Source organism: Macaca mulatta, chromosome 1 (genome assembly GCF_049350105.2).
Source record: "Macaca mulatta isolate MMU2019108-1 chromosome 1, T2T-MMU8v2.0, whole genome shotgun sequence".
In the NCBI taxonomy this organism is placed as follows: domain Eukaryota; kingdom Metazoa; phylum Chordata; class Mammalia; order Primates; family Cercopithecidae; genus Macaca; species Macaca mulatta.
In genome coordinates, this window is record NC_133406.1 from 162,203,039 (window position 1) to 162,227,063 (window position 24,025).

General features: G+C 36.9%; 1 long non-coding RNA gene across 1 annotated transcript; it reads right to left on the reverse strand.

The window, feature by feature from the left end:
• Positions 1-2,846: 2,846 nt before the first annotated feature.
• Positions 2,847-23,058, reverse strand: LOC144332772 (uncharacterized). The gene is made up of 3 exons (XR_013400859.1): positions 22,940-23,058; positions 21,944-22,058; positions 2,847-2,971 (listed from the first exon to the last, which is right to left on the reverse strand). It is a non-coding gene; the product is annotated as an uncharacterized LOC144332772 (long non-coding RNA).
• Positions 23,059-24,025: the final 967 nt, after the last annotated feature.

A 24,025-nucleotide genomic window follows, 5' to 3' on the forward strand; every position in this document is an offset into this window, starting at 1 on the left:
AAGCCACTCAATCTAACTTTCATTTATCATAAACTGTTTTATATTTTTTAACTGATTGTTTCTCTTCATCACTCTAGTTGAATTCCTTACTTTTGAATCCCAATCCATTGTTTATTAACTAAGCCAATGTAGGCATTATTCTTTCTATTGAGTTTTTAATTCAATAATTACATGTTTTATTTTCAAGATTTCTAATTGTTTCCTTTTTGTATTTATATATCCTTCCTTCTCATTACTGCCTATTTTGTTTCAAGGTATCTTTTAACACATTAATTGTATTTTCTCTATCTTTGTTATATATTTGAAGCAAATGTCAAACTTCAAAGAATGACCTTAAAACACCATCTTGACCAAAAGTTTAAAGTAGGTCAAAGTGCAAAGTACAAACAAATAAATCCAGAATGACTGGATTCAGATAAATCCATTTGAATAATGATTCCAACACAATGGGAGTTTGTTTTTGCTTCTTATTTGTTTTCTCACTCAAATCCAGAATGGGCAGGTTGGCAGGGATCAGGGTGGTAAGTCCTCTCCACCCAGTTAATCTGGGACCTAGGCTGCCAGATGCACTGGCATTTTCAACACAAAGCTTCCATAGTCATTCTGGATGTCACCGTCCCATGGAATCCCATGGAATCCCATGGAAAAAGCCCACGGAGGAGTCACATGAAAGGTTTTACAGGCCAAGTCTGGAAGTATCACACCTTACTTCTTCTCATATCCCATTGGAGACAAGTTGGTCATAGGACCTTACCCAACCACAGACTGGAAAGGAGGATGGAAAATGCAGGGTAGCTGTGTAATTCTGTGTCTTGCTACTAGAGGTGGAGCAGCTTTTGGTAGGCATCTAGTAATTTATCCTACAACATCCAAAGAGCTACTCCATTGAAAAGTGTGCCAACTATTACAATGATGTCTTCTAACAGTCTTCAGAACCTTAACATACCAGCATTACCAAATATCTTTTTGTTTATAGTGTCTAGTTATGTTATCACATTTAAATATACAGTTTATCTACTTCTTTGAGAGTAACAGAAGTGTCCCTTGATGTCATTTTATGCTTATTCTTAAGATCATGAGATTATTTATTTCAAACCAGACATGTTAGCAAAATGTCCTAATTTTACTCTAATGTTGTTTTCCTAATATTTCCTCCATCAACCATGGAATGTGACCCAGAAGAGTTATTCTAAAAGAAAGGCTTACTAAGGTACACCTTTTGAATTGAGGTCTCCTATTTCTTTGTTTCTATATAGGTATTCAGTATATGTTACCTCTATACTAATTTATAAAATATTTTATTCCACTTATTGTCTGAAAGTCCTACTTTCTCTTGACTCCAAGGGAGAACTTCACTAGGAACTGATGTGAAATATAGTAATAATGCAACAATTTGTTGGGTATCCATTATGGAGCAGGTTCAGCTGCGCTCAGAGTTATCACACTCATTTTCTCATTGAATTCTCTCAACAATCCTGAAGATGTTCATTTTTATGTTCATTGCATAAATGAAGAAACTAAGGCTCAGAGAGTTTAGGTAATTGTTTATTGTCCCAGTTGTACTCTGGCTGAATTGTAACTCAACTTCAGGACTGAATAAATCTTGCACTTCTTCTACTTTACAAACTGCTCAAGGATATTCTAGGTAAATGTATGTCTATTTTAGCTAAGGTTTCAATTCCAAGTTTCTATCACCTCCTTTTCTTTAGTGAGCTAAGCTGTGTCTCGTAAGCTTCAAGGATCTCTCTGGCCCATTTAGCATAATAAGGTCTAGACTAAACACAGGTCTTTAGCAGCCTTGTCCACAAACCCTGTACCTTTCGCCATCTACTGATGGTTCTTGAGTGTCAGGATCTTTCTATTCTGATGTCAGGAAAAGAATGAAAAAGAGAGAATATTCTTTTTCCTAAGGTTTCACTCTGATCATCCCAAGCAGGAGGAGTATGTAGGCTCCCTAAGCACCAGGAACATGAAAAGAAGAAAGGCAACAGAGAAAAACATGAAAAAGAAAAAATGTTCACTCCACTGTATTGTACTTCCTTGTATTAAAAATCCATTTTGTGACCCTGATGACTGCATTTTCTCCTTGACTAGGACAGAGCTTCTCCTTCTTGAGGGGTTGGGGTGGCTTTGAAGTGAAGGCAGAGAAGGAATACCTTGAACTTCCCCTAGAGCTGAGCTGACTAACTATTTTTCCCCCATCCCCAGAGGTTGTGACACTGTCCCTCTTGGGAAAGAGTATCCCAGTGGAGAATCACCATGGCTTCTCTGTATCCATACCAACCAAAGATGCTGCTGAATTTGACTTCTTTGTTATTTGTGTTATTAAAATAACAGGTTTCCTTTTCATTTTTAGTTATAAACTTATTTGATAATGCTGAATGTATTTTTTCAATCTATACATGCATCTCACCACAAAATTTGATATTATTTTTCCGCACTTGGGAATCACTGCTCAGAAAGACAGAGTGAATAATCAGCTGTTGTGCCTTTCAAACATACTACTCTATGAATTTGCCATAAAGCTGTAGAACTATGAGACTACAAAATAAGGTTACATAAAAAGTTTAGATTTTTCCCTTACCTGAAAATGGCCAAAACTACTATTCCTTAGATGGGATCTAAGATGAAAGTATAGATTAAAGGAAAAAAATGAATAAAATTCTACTGTCAAAAACAGTGTGCAGGCCGGGCGTGGCGACTCACGCCTGTAATCCCAGCACTTCAGGAGGCTGAGGTGGACTGATCACAAGGTCAGAAGATGGAGACCATCCTGGCCAACATGGTGAAACCCCATCTCTACTAAAAATACAAAAAAAAAAAAAAATAGTTGGGTGTGGTGGCACGCACCTGTAGTCCCAGCTACTTGGGAGGCTGAGGCAGGAGAATCGCTTGAATCCGGGAGGCAGAGGTTGCAGTGAGCCGAGATTGTACCACTGCACTCCAGCCTGGCAACAGAGCGAGACTTTGTCTAAAAAAACAAAAACAAAAACAAAAGTGTGCAAGGGAAGTCATGTAAAAAAAATAGATATCCCTGATAAATTAGGCAAGTTTCTGATAAAACAAACAAAGAGATGTTCACTGTAGAAAATCAGAAACTAAAAATGCAAGAAATAAAGTGGTTTTACTTGCAGTTAGATTCCAGGTGAAAACCGTAAAGTAAGATGGGCAGGTCTTCACTCTCCAAAGGGAGACTCCAAAAAAATTTTCCTAACCCGTCTTAAATTTTAACAAACACACGCATGGAGACCATATCTATTTGCACATCGAAAAACAACTATTTTTCAAACAAACTGTTTCACCTGACTTTCATAAAGACCAGTTTCTAATCATTAGATTATGTTGACAACAGCAATAATTAAGACAATGGAAAGGCACAGCAATATTTTTTATTATGTATTTTCACATAAAATCACTTTTTAATGTAACTGGCTTCTTTTTTACAATGGGTGAATATACATTTGTAAAAGATAATGATTTTAAAATTCTTCTTGGATATAGGGTCAGCCCTCCATATCAGCGGATTCCACATCTGCAGATTCAACCAATGGTGAATTTAAAATACCCAAAAAAAGAAAATGTTGTGTCTGTATTGAACATATATAGATTTTTTCCTGTAATTATTCTCTAAACAATAAAGTATGACTATTTACATAGCATTTACATTGTGTTAGGTATTATAAGTCATCTAGAAATGATTTAAAGTATACAAGAAGATATGCGTAGGTTACATGCAAATATTATACCATTTTATATCGGGGACTTGAGCAACCTTGGATTTTTATATCCACAGGATGTCCTGGAACCAATCCCCCACAGATACTGAGGGACAACTATATGGGTATTTGCATGCACGTGGGTGTGCATGTGTGTACTTAGGAGAAGAATCTTTGAATATAACCTTATTAGAAAATGAATAGAGAATTAAAATAACTTGAGAACCACCGACTTATTCCTAAGGAAAACTTCTCAGGGGTAAACAATTTAATTTAATTTAAAGCTTTTGTAATGCTAACTTTAAAAAAAGAAAAACTTTTAGTGCACAATTCACCCAATCTTTGTGATCCCCAAAGAGGCAATACAGCCGAGTGGATGCCATCAAGAACCTGGGAGTCTGGCCTGGGCTCAAATTCTGGTTTCACCATTTTTGGTCCCTAAGATGCTGGACAAATTATTTAACTTCTCAAATCCTCAGTTCCATTATTTTTAAAACACAGTGTATACATTATCTACACATCAGAGCCCATGGTTAAATGAAGCATTTGTATAGTGCCAAACTCATAACAAGTCCTCAGTAAATTTTATTATATTTCTTTGTTTTTTATCATTAAGAAAAGTCTGCATATCAGCCTATTTTGAAACTTTATCATTTATAAAAACAATAAGTTTAAGAATATAAAAAAAATCAATTTAAGATAAATGAAAATTAGATTGAGTGTCTTCAACATACATCCAACGGAAGTTTCAGAAGATAATATGGTGAATGGCAGAAAGGCATTAATTAGAAAAACCGTGTTTTAAAATTTTTGAGATTTGAAGGAAGACATGTCTTTACACTAAAAAGGTACACACATGTCATCTCTGTGGCTATCTGTGTCCAAATTTTCTTCTTCCTATAAGGATACCAGTAAGATTGGATTAGGACCTACCCTAATCCAGTGTGACCTCATCTTCACCTGATTATATCTGTGAAGACCCTATTTCCAAATAAGGTCACTTCACAGGTACCAGGGGTTAAGACTTCAACATATCTTTTAGAGAAACATAACTAACCCCTAACACCTCTTTCTCTATTTACATTGTCAAGGTTAATGTCACGGCATGAAAAAATGCAAATAGCAAAGAAAGGGTTGTTAAGTAATTGAGCTTAGGGGGATCACCCATATATCATAAGTGTATACAGTTAGCCTGTCTACTCCCCTAGACCATGAGCTGCTAAAGGGTAGAGACTGTAAGAATTAGGGTGGAGGACTAATGGGAATTAATGAATCCCAACAGGACAATTGCCTCCAACTTTTTAGAAAATTAGACAAGCTGGAGCTCTAGTCTAGCCATTTTATCTTATCTGAATACAGATTTTTTTCCCCCAAGCACCTAAGTCATCCTAAGGGGCTGTGATCCCATACCATCAGAATAAATAGTGACAATCATAATTCCAATTATAATCATTATTTTCTAGATGTTTACTGTGTGCCAAGCAATTACATTTTATATTACCTACATTATTTCATTCAATAATCACAAATTATCCTTAGCCCTCAAATTGTAACGACTCCTATCCATTCCATCCAGCACAAAAACAGGAAGAAAATGCCCAGTTTGCTCTTGTTTTTCCTTCCCATACACAGTGATATTGTCATCTTCTGTCTCCACTTCCCCACCAAACACAATGCTGCCTGCATATGGGAATAACCAAGAGAGATGTGCCATGTACCATCCAGCCTTCCCCATTGAGTGCTCTTAGGAGGCCAGTATGAACAAGCCATGACCTTCCTCAGTCATTACGGATGCAGTTTTTAAAACGGAAGGCACCAAAGCAGGTGGTTTTTTTGTTCAAAAGCTAAGTTTAATGACAGGATTAAACAGATTAAATGCTGAAGCCATGGTAACAAAAATATAAACAGAAACTAGGATTGTTTCAGGCTGTAGTTAATCCAAGTATTTCAGAATAAAAACTTATTATCTTGAGTTATTTTTCCAGACTTGTCATACTTGTTATACTTACCACATTTGCAAAGCTTGGCTTCTACTGGTCATCTTTTCAAATGACTGTGGTTACAGAACCAGCAACAAAAGGCTAAAGTTTATCTTGTGACCCAGAGACCTGGGCAGACTGGGCTGGTTCCAGGGACAGGTTTTGAATATTTTAGTAAGAGTTTCCTAACCAACGTGACCAGTCACATTTGCTATATATGCAGCTTGCCTTTTTATTAGATGAAGGCAGAAGGCTTAAGGAATGCTTTTCAATGCTCTTGTGTAGTGACAAAACTGAAAAGTTTATTAAGTTGCAATCTCAGCTTTGAAAAGGTAAGCTAGGCAAACTATTCTTCTGTCAGTAGCATTCGCAGCTGAGTAATTGCCCTATTCTTAAATACTTGCTTCTCCAATTCTGAGGAGCTCTGTAGAATGCTGTATCATGTTGAGCTGAAACCTCTTATCTTACAACTTCATTCTTTTGGACCTAATTTTACATTCACCATAAAATAGTTCTTCAAATGTTTGAAAACAACTCTCACATGTCCTCTAAGTCTTCTCTTTTCACGTGTCTTCAGCCATCATCCTATGGCATGGTTCCCCCATCCTGGTCATTTCTCTCTTCCTGTGCACCAATTTATCTTTTCGAGTGTTTATACTTGGCACCACAATGCTTCATGGGCAATTTAACTGAAATTAAGTAAAGAATGACTACTGTTTCCCTAATTCTGGACATGATAATCTTACTATTGCAACAACCAATAGAGCTAGTTTTCATGGTGACCATATGCTAATTCACATTAAAGTTACTGTCATTTTCTAAATAAGTTTTAGATGAGCTTCTAAGTCATATTTTTTCAGTTTAATAGTTATGTGATTTATTTGGAGGAAAATAAAACATTTATTTGCAACAGACTTCATCTTTAGTAGTAGATCTTGCCTATAGTTTTATATTTTTTCACGCAATATATTCCTACTACTTACCTAATACAAATTCAATAAGTATCAAACATCTATTCAGAGGTCACTGATAAATTTGAAGAGTTTAAAACTAGTGGAAGAATTTTCCACTATTTCTCATAGGCTCAAAATAACCCATTTATAGATACTTTTGGTATAGTCTGTCAAATAGTTACACATTCATCTAATTACAAAGATCCAACTCACATCTCTCCAGCATTTCTGTAAGGATGTAGTGAGAAACACACCATACGCAGCATTTCTCTGTTCTAGAGTTCAATGAAAGATAGCATTAAGAAAAGCCTAATGTGAACTGTTTTCAGTGAATACACACTGTTTCCTAGAGATTACACCAACCGTCCTTTAACTAATGCATCCAGAAATTTTCCTGAGATTGAAACCAAGCTCAAATTTGGTTGGCTTATCGGTCTATCAAATGCAAAATCTCCCTGTGACCCCTTTTGAAAATCAAAACCACATTCGTTCATTCCCATTCTTCGTGCTACAGTGCTTTCACGACTGTTAAAACTAAAATCAGGGTTTTATTTTTCTATTTCCTTTGCTGGTTGCCTCAGAATTCTAGAACCTAATACAACAAGGCAAAACAACTAGAAGTCACTTAACCAGTTTCTTCATTCTTCTTGAAATTCAATCTTCTCTGTATACTTTATATTTCTAGTCCAAAGTGCACTTGCCTTGATAAAAAATTTTAAAAACAAAGACAGCTGAGAAACTCTGCTGTATTAGTCTGTTTTCACACTGCTAATGAAGACATACCCAAGACTGGGTGATTTATAAAGGAAAGAGGCTTGATTGACTCACAGTTCCACTTGGCTGGGGAGGCCTCACAATGATGGCTAAAGGTAAATGAGGAGCAAAGTCACACCTTACATGTCAGTAGGCAACAGAGCTTATGTAAAGGGACTCCCCTTCCTAAAACTATTTGATCTCGTGAGATTTATTCACTATCAGGAGAACAGCACAAGAAAGACCCGCCCTTAATTCAGTTACAATACTTTGTTAAAAGTCCGAGACCAAGGAAAACTGACATTCTCCTACACTGCTATAAATTGAGCTCTAAGAAATAAAAGCTTACACTAAGTGTTTCATGTGCATTATCTTATTTAATTGTGTCTTCAAACATTCACTTCTTCCATGGCTAAAATTTGTATTATGAACCAAGAATTCTGGTTCACCAAGATCTGCTAAGATGACACAGTCACTTTGTCATGCATTTCTTTTTATTACCATTTCATTAACCAGGACAATTCTCATACCTATTGGGAAACGAACCTGTCGGCAACACAAGTTAAACATTCTTTGTTAGAGGCTCTTGATTTAGCCTAAGAAGACTTGAGCATGTCTTGACAGTTGAAGTACTCATGACTATTACAATCCAACCTCATGTCAATCTTATATTTTGAATTAGCACATTAATCACTTTTTTTCTCTCTGTTCACATAGCCTCTTAATATGATCTCAAAATGGTAGTTCTATGGTTCTCTCATTTTTATCTTAATTATAATTTTCAACAGTATGTGTCAACCTTACAGCAGATTTTCACATAGGTACTTTAGGTATAAGGTAGCTCATTTTTCTTCATTAGCAAATCTGTGTCTTTTCTAACATAGATTCTTAATTTTAGGTTCCAACCCACTGGGTACCATTTTCTCCTTTTTATTACTATGTAGCATTATGTCAACATACTTATGTAGCTATTTTATGAATATTTTCTTACCAATCATTTTCTTAGATGAATTGCTATAAACAACTCCCACTGATGTTTTTATTTCTATAATAAAGCGTTTCATAGCTCTACTTGGATGTTTTTCTCTCTCCCCTTCCATACCCATCTTGAATTGTCCTTAGAATTAAGGAGATCAATCAGGAAAAGCAGCCAAAAGAGAGAAAGTTCAAGGAGACAGATAAGATTCAAATGTCAAAATCATGGTGCAAGTGAGTGAAAATTTTTGTGCCAAGTTAAAAGAAGTAAAGAAACTCTGTAGTATTAGAATAATTAAATGAGTAAAATGTTTCCCATGGAATATTAATCAAGACCTTCCAAATAAGAGGCAGGAACTAGGTTCTACATGAAACATGAAGCAGACCTCACAAATAAGGAATAAGGGAAACATTCCATCAACATTCCAAGATGGAAGTAACAGGTCAGAGTAGCCAGTAATTTTCTACCAAAAAATACAGAAGTCAGAAGTCACTGGAAGTAGATAATATGGATCTGAAAAATATCAGAGAAATAATACTAACTTTCTATAATATTTCACCAAACACTTTTACATCAGTCTATTACTTAATCTCTCAAAAACTAGGCATGGAATGTTGTATTATCATGTAGATAAGAAAACTCTCCTGAAGTTGTTAGGTTTCTAAGGCTAAGTGCTAAATCTAGAACTCTAAGCCAAGTCTAGCCAAACTAAATCCTGTGTTTATGCTGTTGTATTACTACACCAAACTGCCCTTTAAGGAAAATCAGTATTGATAAATAGATAATTTTTTTAAGATGGAGTTTTGCTCTTGCTGCCCAGGCTGGAGTGCAATGGCATGATCTTGACTCGCTGCAACCTCTGCCTCCTGGGTTCAAACTATTCTCCTGCCTCAGCCTTCCAAGTAGCTGGGATTACAGGCATGCGCCACCAAGCCTGGCTAATTTTGTGTTTTTAGTAGAAATGGGGTTTCACCATGTTGGTCAAGTTTCGAACTCCTGACCTCAGGTCATCCACCTGCCTCAGCCTCCCAAGTGCTGAGATTATAGGCAGAAGCCACCATGCCTGGCCCAATAAGTAATTTTTTAATTCTAGTCTCAAATTTCTCACCAAGCACCTCTGCCACATAATTCATCAGTTGTATGTGTACGAGCAATATAGTCAGAATAAAAAGCTGACTCAAACAATAAAAGGGGTAGGTTTTGGATACATGATGTTTTTTATCTTCATTTTTTACTAAACAAATCAGTTCTTTTGGCAAGATAATTAACCTCTCATTTGTTTTCTTGCTGAAGTTTTTGGCTGAAGTTTCCAACATTCATCCTAAATATTGGAGCCTTTGGTTAACCTGAGCTAAGCAGTTTTACTGTCAGTCTTTATTGTGGACTAAATCTATTGTCTAGATAATAGACACACTTGTACTTGTATACTTAGAGTACTACCCCAAGATATCACGTTGAGTAGGACCATGAAAAACATACAATTCAGAGTTTACTTTAAAGCTCCTTCAAGAAATAATAAGATAATTAAATAAAATATACTTTATCCTAGAATATGTGACATTGGTTTTAAAACTAGCACCCTATTCTTCACTAATTTCAGACAAGGGCCAGACTGTTTCTTCGGACTGTTGATTTTTTGTTTGAGTCTGAAAGGGAACAGTATTGTGTTTCAGGGCTGTGCTAAACTAAAGTTGTTTTTATACAATAACTCAGCAAGCAACTTATGCTGTCTCTTCAGTAACACCTCAGAGCACCTTGTAGAGAAAGAACTCTGACTCCAGTGTCGAATGGGAAGTTGAAAATGAAGATTTCTAGTCCCACTGAGCCTGCTGGGGCAGCAGAAGACAGCCATGCCCTGTTTTGCAAGCACTTGCCTTTTCCTATCAATGTGTTCTGAGATTTTCAGCAGAGTACAGCTCTCTGGAACCTATATTCAAAACCCTAAATCTTTGTGGAGGAGTCCAGGCTTCAAACAAAATTTCTAATACTGTTGAGCTGAAGAGAAGCTGTTTCTAATCTAGTATATTTCACAAACAACATTCTTTTCATGTGGTGCTGATGAAGTGCCAAATTCTGTACTTCAGAATACTGTTTTTGTGATGTACAAGACCAGAGTTTATGGAAGGGAGACTCCGTTTACTTTAGCTATCATTAAGGATGTTTGCCTTAACTAAATCTTCTAAAATTCCTCATTCCTCTAGCAGCTTGCTGGTCACTCTGCCTTACCCCACTTCCAATGCAATATAGGGAAAAGAGTTGGACTGGAAATCAGGAGTAAGGAATTCAGGTACCTGTTCTTCCATTGAGTAGCTGTGTGACCTTGGAAGCCACTAACTTCTCTGTACCTCTTTTTCTTCCAGTGTAAACTAAGAGGTCATGCTACACCCATGGTTTCCAAGTGGTTGTCTTTAAACTATAGAGATCATTGGCTGTGGAAACAGCAAAAACATTGTCTGCCAAAGTAGGAATTACAGGATAAACAAGAAGAAGAAGAAGAAGAAAAAGGGAAGGGGAAGGAGGAAAAGAGGAAGAGGGGGAGAAGGAAACCAGTAAGTAAAAAGGAAAAGGAGGAGGATGAGAAAAAAGAAAGAGGAGAAGGGCAAGAAAGGGGGAGGAGGTAGAGAAGAAGAGGGAGGGCAAAAAAGAAGGAGGGGGAGAAAGTGGAGGGGAGGGAGAGAAGGAGGAAGAGGGAAAGGAGGACGAAGGGGAGGAAGAGGGCAAGAAATAAGAAAAAGGAAGAGGGGAAAAGAAGGAAGAGGAGAGGAAAAGGAGGGCAAGAAAGAAGAAGAAAAAGGAGAAGGAGGAAAGGAGGAAGAAGGAAAAAAGAAGAGGAAGGCAAGGAAGGAGGAAGAGGAGCAGGAAAAACTTATGCCATCAAAGGGACATATCTATTGCTGTTATTTTTCTTATAAATTGAGGTTATTCATAGAGTTCTAAGTAAGATTTTATTTGGGACTATAAGAAGGTAGTTCTGCTGCTGAAAAGGTAGAAAATTGCTAGACACAATGATTTCTGAAGATCTGTATATCTTCAAAATTCAATTAATCATCATGAAAGCTAACTTTAGTTGCCTTTTACTTGGTATCTCCTATGTGCTGGACACCAGACTAAGTCCCTTTTATCCATTATTTAACCTAATCCTTATGGCAACTCTGCAAGATATATATTTATTACTTTAGTTGTCTTTCCCATGGCTTGCAACTCTTAAGGAGCCAGAGTTTACCATGATCTGTAAGATCGAAAGCCTGTGTTTTTTTCTTCTTACTATAGAATTCCATTAAGTGAAATTAAAATTATCTTTTTTTTTTTTTTTTTTTTTTTTTTTTTTTGAGATAGAGTCTGGTTCTGTCACCCAGGTTGGAGTGCAGTGTCTCCCAGGTCGGCTTACTGCAACCTCTGCCTCCCAGGTTCAAGCTATTCTCTTGCCTCAGCCTCCCAAGTAGCTGGGATTACAGGCACTCATCACCACACCCGGCTAATTTTTGTATTTTTAGTAGAGATGGGGTTTCACCATGTTGGCCAGGCTGGTCTCAAACTCCTGACCTCAGGCTATCTACCCACCTTGGCCTCTCAAAGTGCTGGGATTACAGGGATCAGCTACCACACCCAGCCAAAATTATCTTTAAGAAAATTACTTAGAATATTAACAGGGTGTGATAGGCAGGATAATGGCCCCCTAAGGATGTCCATATTCTAATCCCTGGAACCTGTAAAAGGAGGCTTAAATTGTATAATCTTAAACTGTGATTAAGAATCCTGAGATGGGGTTATCAGGCAGGCTCAATGTAAACACAGTGTCCTTGTGAGGAAAGAGGGGGCACAGAGAGTCAGAGAAGGGGATGTGATGATGAAAGCATAAAACCAGAGTTATGCAGCATGAGAAAGACTCCACCTGCCATTGCTGCTTGAAGGCAGAAGAAGAGGACCGTGAGCCAAGGAATGAGGGCAGCCTCTAGAAGCTGGAAAGGACAAAGAAGCAGAATCTCCCCTCAGCCTCCAGAAAGAATGCAAATCTGCCAATACCTTGATTTTTAGTGGTGAGACCAGTTTGGACTTCTGACCTCCAGAACTGTAAGATAATAAATTTGTACTGTTCAACCCACTAAGTGATACATTTTGAGTATTTGTCCCCTCCAAATCTCATGTTAAAATGTGATCCCCAATCTTGAAAGTCGGAACCAGTAGGAGGTGTTTGGGTCATGGGGGCAAATCTTTCGTGAATAGATTAATGCAAAAGTGAGTCTGTTTTTCACATGAGCTGATTGTTGAAAAGAGCCTGGCACATCCTTCCCCTCTCTTGCTTCTTCTCTCACCATGCGATGCCTGCCGTCCTTCCCCTTCCATCATGAGTGGGAGCTTCCTAAGGCCCCTACCACATGCTGATGCCATGCTTCTTATATGGCCTGCAGAACCATATGCCAAAAAAAGCTCTTTTCTTTTTAAATTTCCTAGTCTCAGGTATTCCTTGATAGCAACATAAATGGAATAAGACACTATGTTTGGAGTAATTTGTTATAACAGCAATGGGAAACTAATACACAAGGTAATGTTGAGTAGTTGTCTGTAATTTTCTTTAAAGGACTTCAGCATAGACAGTGTGGTGTCACATTTATTAGGTTGAGTTACAAGCCAGGTACAACCAGGAATTTGTATTCCAGAAGAAGTCAGCTAGTTATATGCCATTAAGGTCACACTCCAGAGGTGGCTATTACAAGTGTTTCTGTTACCAGTATCACTGATCATCAGTAGATACTTTATTAATTAGCATAATTCTTATTTAAAAAGGGTTTTATTGGTGAAACCAATGCCTTGTTAGCAACGTGAATGTTATAATAGAAATAAATTCCTATGTAATGAATTTAAAATATTCAAGATATGTGGATTGGCTAAGATGTTTGGGAGGCGTTACTACCCTCACATGAGCAAAGTGCAAGAATCTAGTGAGACTTTTAGCCCCAACCCTTCAAGATAGGGTTTGTGGCTTGACCTGTAAATGGTCTTGGCTCCAGTTGAAGGATCTCTGGTTGCCTGATATCAACTGTGAGAGAAGATTCTTGCCTCTAAAATGTCATTGGGCCTTCCTTGAGAGAACCATTCTTGCATTGTCAGACCACCAGAAATATCAGAAACCTGAACTTCATCAGTACAGGCTCTATGAAGTATTTTGTGCCTGCTAGCACAAATACCTATTCGCGTGGTCCAGTTTGGTCTAAGACATATTTCATTATGACATGATAGTAAGGCTCTAGGAAAATAGTTAACCCGTATCCACCTGAAAATTTTCAGCAACTAGTATGAATTATTCCAGAAAAAAACAGTGTAATTAAATTAACCTACCTCAGTGTGCAACAGTAGCCAATTTACAGGAGCCACATAACTTTGGAAAATGTAAAACTGAGCCTTCCTCTTCATTTGCAGAAATAAAGACATGTTCTATTACTAATGACATCTGCAGTGGTAACTGTCGAAGTCTATTGTTTACTAACACCAGATAAATTTCTGGATTTTCTTTCACTAATTTACACATGAGGTGTTTTAGTGAAAGAAAAACAAAACAGATCCTCATCATAGACCAAACTCCTCTAAAAGTGTCCCCCAAGCTATCATTATGACTGTTTGGGATATAATCTTCTATTATAGGCAGTGGTGAGACCATCAGCCTTTGACCAATGGTCTCAGTGAAAAATTATTGCTCAGTTTAAAGTATGATAGTCAAAAAGCCAAAAAAAAAAAAATGTCAACAGGCCTAAAGGTGGTAAGGGAAGGGGAGCAGCTAGGAGCTAAGATTTCAGAAAATGTGGCACATGTGAAGTTCTGCCAAATTTCAAAGGACCACTTGTTCTACCAACCTCACACACTCCTGGGAAGAAAACTCAAACAGCAAATACAAGTGGGATAAAGTATATTTGGCAGAGACTTCCCCCATGAGAGAGCATACTGATATTTAAAGCAGATGAAAGTAGACCAGATGATGCAGAACATGAAAAAATCGGATTTTTCACACACGTGAAAACCACTCTAACAAATGTTTCATTGAAACACACTGTCTCAATTCTCTATTCTCTGCAATATTTCAAGGGGAAGTTTCCAGGCAAAGTGCCTCAGGATGGCTACCAATAGACCATATGGAAATGATGAACAGAATATCTGTTTGCTTCCACACACATGAACCAGTCTAAATGATTTGATTAACTTTCACAGATTTCTCAGTCAAAAAGAGAAACTGTGGCATCAGTTGTTTGTTTGTTTTGCTTCATGGACCGTCAGGCTAAAAAGAACTTTAAAATGTATCTATTCTAGCTCTTTTATTTTATTAAGACATTAATGTGCCCAAGATTGCCTAGCCAGTTAGTGGCAGAATAAAGTGATCATTCTACACCACCATGGTTCTGTTGTATCTATTTGATATATTTGTACTATTTGGATATTTTCTATTTTTCAATTTATATGAAACTGATAGTGCAAATATGACTTTTTCCTTAATTTGTTGACACTTTGAATAAATAAGAAATGCTATTTTCGTTCGTAAGACATTCTTTCACTCCTATTCAAATAATACATGCAACATGCTCTTCCCTGCTTGCCTGCCCTTGACTATGATGTTTCATCTGCCTGAAATATCACTGACTCAATTCTCTGCATGGCCAATTGCCTTTCTCACAAAGACCTAGGTCACTTAGCCCTTCTGTAAAGCCTTCCTTGGGTAGTTCCAGGAAGAGTCAGGCAATTGTACTCCTTCTGCCCTCTCTTTATGTTCTGCACAGCCCCTCTTAGCAGTCCTCATGCATGCTGGTAAGCATCTTTATGCATTGATGTCTCCCACTATATTATGAACTCCCTGAAGTCTGGAATTGTTGCTAAGAACCTTGAGATGGGTTCTTATCTGGGTTATCTGAGTGGGCCCAATGTGATCACGAAGGCCCTCAAATTGAGAAAAACAAAGCAGAAGAGTCAGAACAAGAGAAACACATCAGAAGAAAGACTCCACCAGCTGATTTTGAAGATGGAGGAATGGAGCCATGACCCAAGGAATGTGATGGCCTCTAGAAGCTGGAATTGCAATAAAATGAATTCTCCCCTAGTGTCTTCAGAAGGATTGCAACTCTGCTCACACCTGATTTTAGCTCAGCAAGACCTATTTCAGATTTTGGACCTCCAGACCTATAAGATAACAAATGTGTATTGCTTAAACCTCTAAGTTTGTAGTAATTTGTTACAACAGTACTAGAAAATTATAGTGAGAATCTAGGCACGTGAATATAATCATGTATACAGGTACTTCCAAAACTGAATAAAGGCAGCTGGCACTTTTTGAATGACTACATTTCGCAAGCTACTAAGATATTTTCAGTCTTTTATTTTTGACAAGTAAATTCATTAAGTTAAATACAATTTTACTTATGGAAATGTTTCTAATTTCCATAATGAAGGTTAGTTTATAAAAAATAATATATTGTCAATGATTTCAGATATAACTAAGCAATGTCCAGGCACTCCACTGCTAAATTTTTGCAGACATATCAAAGGGAAAAAATTTTAGGAATAAAATTGGTCTAAAGATTAGGAAGTAAAAGGAGCAACATATAAAATCATACTTTATTATTAATGGTATCTATTGTATTCTACTAAGAAACTATGCTCCCATGAGAGTTATTCTAACATGATAATTTTCATAGATATTTCCCACAATCATTTATATATAACAAGTATAATAGAGAAAACCCAAACTTCAGTAACTGTGAAGTTATTGAATACGTTTCTACTATTCTGGCCGCTGTTGTAGAAATGATCTCCAAAACTTTTTGATAGTATATAATTATCCTGTTAAAGTGGCAGGTGGTTATTTTTTTAATTTATAAATGCACACATAACTTGTTGACCTTCAAGGAGAAATTGGCCTTGGCTCCCCAACCCAAGTACAAAATTATGTGTGATTGTGAATAATAAGAATAATTGAGTCCTGGCAGCAAATGTTCATCCATCACTCTCCGGAACTAAATGAGTCAATAATGGTAATTACTTTGATTTCCAGACATTGGATCCCAACATCCAGTTATGTTCATCAAAAAACAGAAAATTCATACTCAACCTTCATCTTCTAAATATGTCAAAAGCCACTAATATTTCATATTTAAGTATTACATACCAGCCAATAGCATTGTGTTGGTCAGCTCAGGCTGTTAGAAGAAAATACCATAAATTGGGTGACTCAAACAGAGAAATTTATTTTCTTACAGCCCTGAAAGCTGTAAGGTCCAATATCAGGGTCTGGCCCTGTTCAGTTGCTGATGGGGGCTCTCTTCCTAGCTTGCAGATGGCCACCTTCTTGCTGTGTCATTACAGGAGGGAGAAAGATGGAACCTCCTCTCTGGTATCTCCTCTTACAAGGATACTTATCTCATCATGAGGGTCTCACCCTTAGGACCTCATCTAACCCTGATTACTCTCAAAGTCCTCATCTGCAAGTACAATAACATTGGAGTTTAGGGCTTCAACATATGGATTTTAGGCAGACACAAACATTCAACCTATAAAATTATTATCAGTTTCTTCCTGAATGTCAGTATCTCTATACTATCTGTACCACAAATCTAATAAGTCCTTATCAACTCTAAATTTGGCTGTCATTCCAATCTAAAGTTTATCCTCATTACCATTGTTTCAGCTTAAGTTGTTATTTTCTCTTATGTCTAACTCTCTGATCCAGTTCATCATCCACAATACCTCCAACATCATCTTTCTTCTCTGCTTTTAAATGTCTGTTGGCTCCCAGTTTCCTAGAGATTAATCATCAAATCATCAAATGCTCATCAGAGCATTCAAGACCCTCTACAGTTTGGGACCCTACTTTTCTAGCATTATCACCTATTTTTCTTTACCTTCTAACTTCTAGACAAACAAAACTTCCCATTACATCTCTCAGATAATCACACCATTTCACATTTCAGTGTCCCTGCACATGACATTCCATATTTATGCATTCCCTGCCTAGCAAATCCTGTCATCCTTTTAGACTTGACCTAATGGGACATCCTCAAGAAGTAATGTCTAGTATCCCTAATAATCAAGTCCCTTCTCTGGGATTCTATGAGTTTTTGCTAATATACTATTATAATATCACATTGAATTATAATTATTCTTCTATATATTGCCTGTATGAAATACAGAGGTTTTCATATTTGTAATTTGTGCTGGGCTCCTTCTCACTGAGGCTGAATGCCAAATAAATATTTTACATCTTCCTTCTAGTTTGTGGAAAATAAATAGGGTATGTAATGGAATGCTCTAGTGAACAGATGCCAAGCCGAAGATTAAATTCCTGGGGTTTTTTGTTTCCTTTTCTCTTATTTTGCAAGGGACGTACCAGTTACAACTATATATATATGTGTGTGTGTGTGTGTGTGTGTGTGTGTGTATATATAGTTGTATATATACATAGTTGTATATGTATGTATGTGTGTATATATACACATATACACATTGATACTCTGTGTGTGTGTGTGAAGTAAATTACATAATAGGTCAAAAAGTCACCTTGAAATCACTGAAGGTAGCTTCCTTTGACAGCAGCCATAAATGAAATAAAATAGCCCAATAATATAACAGAAGGAGTGTTAGTTTCCAAGGACTACTATAACAACTCAGCACAAACTTGGTATCTTAGAAACAACAGAAATGTATTCTGTCAAAGTTCTGGAGGCCAGAAGTCTGAAATCAGTTTTACTGAGCCAAAACCAAGGTTATGTCTGAGCAGTACTCCCTCGGGAAACTCTGAGGAAGAATTTGGGTTTTGCCTCCTCCAGCTTTTCGTGGCTCTGGCATTCCTTGAGTGTGGCCACATCACTTCAATCTCCTTCTCTGTGGACACATTGCATTCTCCTCTGTGTGTGTCTTTTAAATCTTCCTGTGTTGTCCTCTTACATGGATACATGTGCTGACATTTAAAGTCCTTCTGGATAATTCAGGATATTATTTTCTTTTCAAGATCATTAATCATATTTAGAAAGACCCTTTTCCCTTACATGGCAAAATTTACAGGATCCAGGGATTAGAATCTTATATCTTTGAATGTCACTATTCAGCATAATGTAGGATGTTTTTAAAAATTCGTGTTTAACAAAGAAAAGTAGGAATAGGTGTCATCACCAAAAGTGGCAGAGAAGGAACTCCAATATTCCATTCCGCCACAAAAGCAAAGGATGTCAGTTTTTGAATCACTTTGGAACTCTATAATCTAATAAACAATGCACAGCATCCAGTGATATGCTTAATGAAGAAAGAAGTTGCTACATTTCAGTGTTTAAGGAAATGTCTCAAATCACTAGCTGACAGAACAGATTTCAATGGCCACAGGCAACAAAGAACACAGCTGTAATAAACTTACAAAAACAATAAAACTCTTAAAAGAAAACTTAAGGGTAAATCTTTAGTACCTTGAATTTAGTAATGCTTTCTTAGATACATCACCAAAAGCATGCACAACAAAAATAAATAAATTAGACTTTATTAAAATGTAAAAATTTTTCATCACAGAACGAGTGAAAATATTCAAAATTATATAGCTAATAAAGGTCTAATATCTAGAATATATAAAGAACTTTTACAACTCAATGACAAAAAGTTTTTTAAAAATCCAATTAAAAATTAGACTAAGGACTTTAATAGACATTTCTCAAAAAAAAAAAAAAAGACATTAATAGCCAAAAAGTACATTTAAGGTGCTCAACATCATTAGTCACTAAGCAAATGCAAAACAAAATTTCCATGAAGTGCCACTTTAGACCCACTAGGATGATACTATCATTTTTTAAAAATGGAAAGTAGCAAGTTTTGACAAGAATGTGGAAAAACTGGAACCCTTATATTGCTGCTGGGAATGTAAAATGGTGCAACCACTGTGGAAAATAGTTTGTGTTTCCTCAAAAAAAATTGAACATAAAGTTGCTATATGAGCCAGCCATTCCACTTTTAGGTAAATACCCAAAAGAACTGAAAACAGGTATTCAGACAAAACTTACACCCAAATATTCACAGCAGCACTATTCACAGTGACCAAAAGATGTGAATAACCCAAATGTCCATCAACTGTTGATGTACTGATACATGCTATGACATGAATGAATCTTGAAAACTCTATACTAAGTGAAAGAAGCCAGATGCAAAAGAACACATATTGTGTCATTCCACTTATATGAAATATCCAGAATAGAGAAATTCGTAGAGAGAGAAATCAGCTTAGAGGTATCCAGGCGGGGGAGGAAGAGGGGAAATGGAGTGACTGCTTATTGGGTATGGGGTCTCTGAGGGTGAGGAAAATATTCTGGAACTAGATAGTGATAACTGTTGTAAACATTGTGAATGTACTAAACGCCACTGAATCAAACCCTTTAAAAATGGTTAAACAGTAACTAATGCATGTTATGTGAATTTTACTTTCATAAGAATAAAATTCGGCCACTGCACTCCAGCCTGGGCGACAGAGCGAGACTCTGTCTCAAAAAAAAAAAAAAAAAAAAAAAAAAAAAGAATAAAATTAAACAATTTTTTAAAAATAGAAAATTTGCCTCATCCCTTAGGAGCCTGATGCTGAAAGAGACAGGGAGGCCAATGGTTTTGGATCCATAAAGTGCTAATTTTTAAAACCAGTCCTAGCCCAGAACTCCAGGACTTGCTTGCCCCCAGGGTGTGACTGAATTTGAACTCAAAAACTAATAGGCAGGGCCCTGGGCAGATGCCTGATAGAGCATGAGGGCTCCACAATGAAATATAGTATTAATACTAAGGGAATATCTTTTCTCACTGGCCTCCATCCAACATTTATGCAAGCAACTTAAGTGAAGGATCTAATCATCTTAGCCATGTGCTCCTGGCCCAATTTTATAACTAGCTTTAGAAGCAGTCTTCCTTGGCTCAGTGCTGCTGGAGGGTCTCACCTGCCACCACCACCCTGAGTAGCTTTGCATCTTCCATGGGAGAGATTTATCCACTGCTGTGTTTCTGAGCTGGCCAGAAAGTGGTGCCCAGTGGCCACCCCAACCTTTAAAGCCCTCTTGTTTTTGTCCCCATAACACTGGGGATGTGGGAAATCCACCCTCCAAAAGATCAACTACAGCTCGATGAATGTTCTAGCACTTGTGATTGACTCCACAGTGAGCCAGGATTCCCCAAGACCAGTTTCTGCTCAGCTACCACAAATCCCTCTGCCTAAAGCTGCACATTAAAATTTAGAAGAGCAAGACTCACTTTCTCCTTCAAGATACTCAAAAAGACAAGTGGTTCTCAAATTTTTTTATTTCATCTTCTTTCCAATGTGTGAGGTAGTCAAATTTTTGCACTTTGGAAATTGAAAGACATTGTTATGCTTAGACTGTGTATAGTGACACCAAGTGACAGAAAAGTAGTCAAAGTCCTTTTTTGCTATCAGTTCTCCAACTGGTTGAGCCTGCTACTTTGTGTAAGTATGTATCTTTCTTTTCGCAGAAGCTGTTTATGAGAATATCACATCTTGTATGAATAGCCTTATGACATTTACAGTCACCAAGGTCAAATAGCCCTAATGTTAACTACAGCTACAGTAATAGAAACTCAGGAATGGGTAAGATAAGCCAGCCTTTCTAAATAGCCATCAGTTCTGTAAAATTAGTATAAGCAGTAACTTCTCCCCACAAAAGATGGAGAAAATACTGCAGCAAAGGATAAAGAAATGGTTCAGAATGCTGCTTGTCCACACTCATCCACCAGGGAAATCTAACTGAGAAGATTAGAAGCCATACTCTCCTGAACTCAGAAAGATGCCCACACTGCTACTCAAACTGCTTCTCCTAGTGCTTCCCTTCCCTGGAGCAATCTAAGTGTGTTTTGTTTTATTTTGTTTTTCTTTGCTTTGCTATGTTGTTCTTGGTGGTGGTGGTAGCAGCAATAAAAAGTAAGTGTAAAGGTAATTTGACAATAATTTTGACCCTTTTCTCTGGATCTAATAAGAGGACTAAAACATTATTTCTCAAAGATTGGAACATTGAGCACATACATAAGAATTACCTGGAATTCTTGCTAATACTGTAGATTCCAGGGCTCTCTCCCATCCCTATTAGACAGATCTCTGTATATCAGACTCGAATCTGCACATTTGCTACTTTATATATTACGTACTAAAATTTGAAGCTAAGGCAGAAAGCATAAAAGGCATTCTCAAAGAGCTTTTTCTGTCTCCCAAACCATCTCTCTAACCCACTGGGTTATAACTTTCTAGAGAGCAGGGATCATGTGTTTATTATTCAACTACCACTCATTCATCAATCCATGATCCAATGTTCTTTTGCTAAGCACCTATTATTGTGCTTAACAATCTGTCAATCATTGGACTAGATGCAGATTAAATAAAGCAGAATGTTCTCTCTTGAAGAGGTAACAGGAAAAATCCAAAATAAAAGAGGAATAAAATTAAAGAAACACAAAATGAATAAATAAATAAATAAATAAATCAGAATGGACATAACAGACATTCATTAAATGTTTGCTGAATAAATAAATAGAATGAATGAATGAACAACCTGAATGATACTTTACCTTATTGGTAAGAATCTTAAAGACATGTTTTCCTCATCTTCTATTGAGAAACCAACATATTATTAATCTTCTGGTCAACCATTTATTTTATTAGGCATCATTCCAAATCATTATGCTGAATAAAAATAGTAATTGCATAAGAACATATATCACAAATCTCATCAATGTTTCATTCTAAATGCCTATGTGAAAATGAGCATTGCTGCCATTTTTTAAATCAGTTAACATTCTATACATTTTATACTGATAATACTAACTAGCAATGTTCTTTATATTATGAAAGGTAAATGTCACTCACCCAGAGATCTTTAACTAGTATATGTGGACCAAAGACAGCTCGTACATTTCCAAAAGCCATCACACTGGGAAGCACTGCCCTCCTCCCCATCCTACTCCCATTGAGAACCACATGTCCCTGGGTTAAATTTAATGAAAAATATTATTCTTTCATATATATATTGTTTATCTTATCTAATATCTGAGCTCCTAGGAAGTTCCATGTAAATTGATACATTTAAGGGGAGCAGAGCATTTGAAGGAAATCTATGGCAAATCCTTCCATAACAAAGAATATTAATATTGATTTAATGCTTAGTATTTGCCAGATACTAAGCTAAATGCTTTAAATACATTATCTCATTGAATGCTCCAAACATCTCCGTGAAGTAAATAATATCAGTAAATCCCATTTATTGCTGGGTAAATTTAGGCAAAGAAACATTTGATAACACACCCAAAAGCCCAGCTAGAAAAAAAAAGAGGAGGCAAAATTTAAACTCATATCTGTCTATTCTTGAGCAATAGCTCTTAACCATTAGGGTGGTTTCATAACTGATTTCTCTAAGTGAAGCATACACTATTAATCATCATCTATGTTTTACTCAACAGCTAAATAAATCTTTAAAAATTAAATATGCTAGGCATAGAGAATATGCTAGGCATAGAGTATATGCTAATTAAATTTTAGTATTTTTTACCAGGCATGGTGGCACATACCTGTAGTCCCAGTTACTTGAGAAGTTGAGGCAGGAGGATTACTTGAGGCCAGGAGTTCAAGTCCAGTCTGGGCATAATAGTAAGATTCCATCTCTTAAAAAATAAATACATAAATAAATTGCAGTGGTCTGGTAAACATAAAAATGAAAAATAATTGTGATGGAGGGGACCACTTTATAATAATTTTTATTAAGCCATCTCAAAGACATATTACTTAATCACTGCAATAACTTTCTCATAAATGGTCATGGTTTTGTCACCACAATTACTGGAAATTTTGCTATGTGAGGAAAAGACCCAATCAGCACAACTGCCTTCCTGGGTGGAATGCATCTCAGGCCCAATAAGCTGATTATACATTACTCCTCAGTTATTCCAACCCAGATAGCTACTTGCTTCTAAAAGAACCTCCAACTGTTACATTGTCATCTACGATCTAGACACCCATTTCTTAGGTGATTTACTGTCTGACCTTCTGGGAAAGTTTTACATTATAAGCACCAAAGAACAGCATCAATTTCTATGAAGGAAATTCACAGTAAATAAAGCCTTATTGCAGAGAACAACTTTAATATACCAAATAATGATGTTTTGTTTTGTTTTTTGTTTTGTTTTGTTTTTTGACAAAGTCTCGCCCTGTTGCCCAGGCTGGAATGCGATGGCACAATCTTAGCTCACTGCAACCTCCACCTCCCAGGTTCAAGTGATTTTCCTGCCTCAGCCTCCCAAGTAACTGTGATTACAGGCACCCACCACCAAGCCTGGCTAATTTTTTGTATCTTTAGTAGAGACTGGGTTTCACCATGTTGGCCAGACTGGTCTTGAACTCCTGACCTTGCGATCTGCCCGTCTCAGCCTCCCAAAGTGCTGGGATTACAGGCGTGAGCCACTGCGCCTGGCCCTTGATGACCATCTTGAAAAATGTTTAGAGCGTGACCATCTTCCCACTGTTATCCAAAAAAAATTTCTGAGGTGAGTCCTCCCCACCATCAGATGATGACTTCTCAAAGAAGTACAGACAAATCTTCCTTTATTCATTCAATTTACAGGTACCGACTGAGCATGTACAATGTGCCATGCACTGTA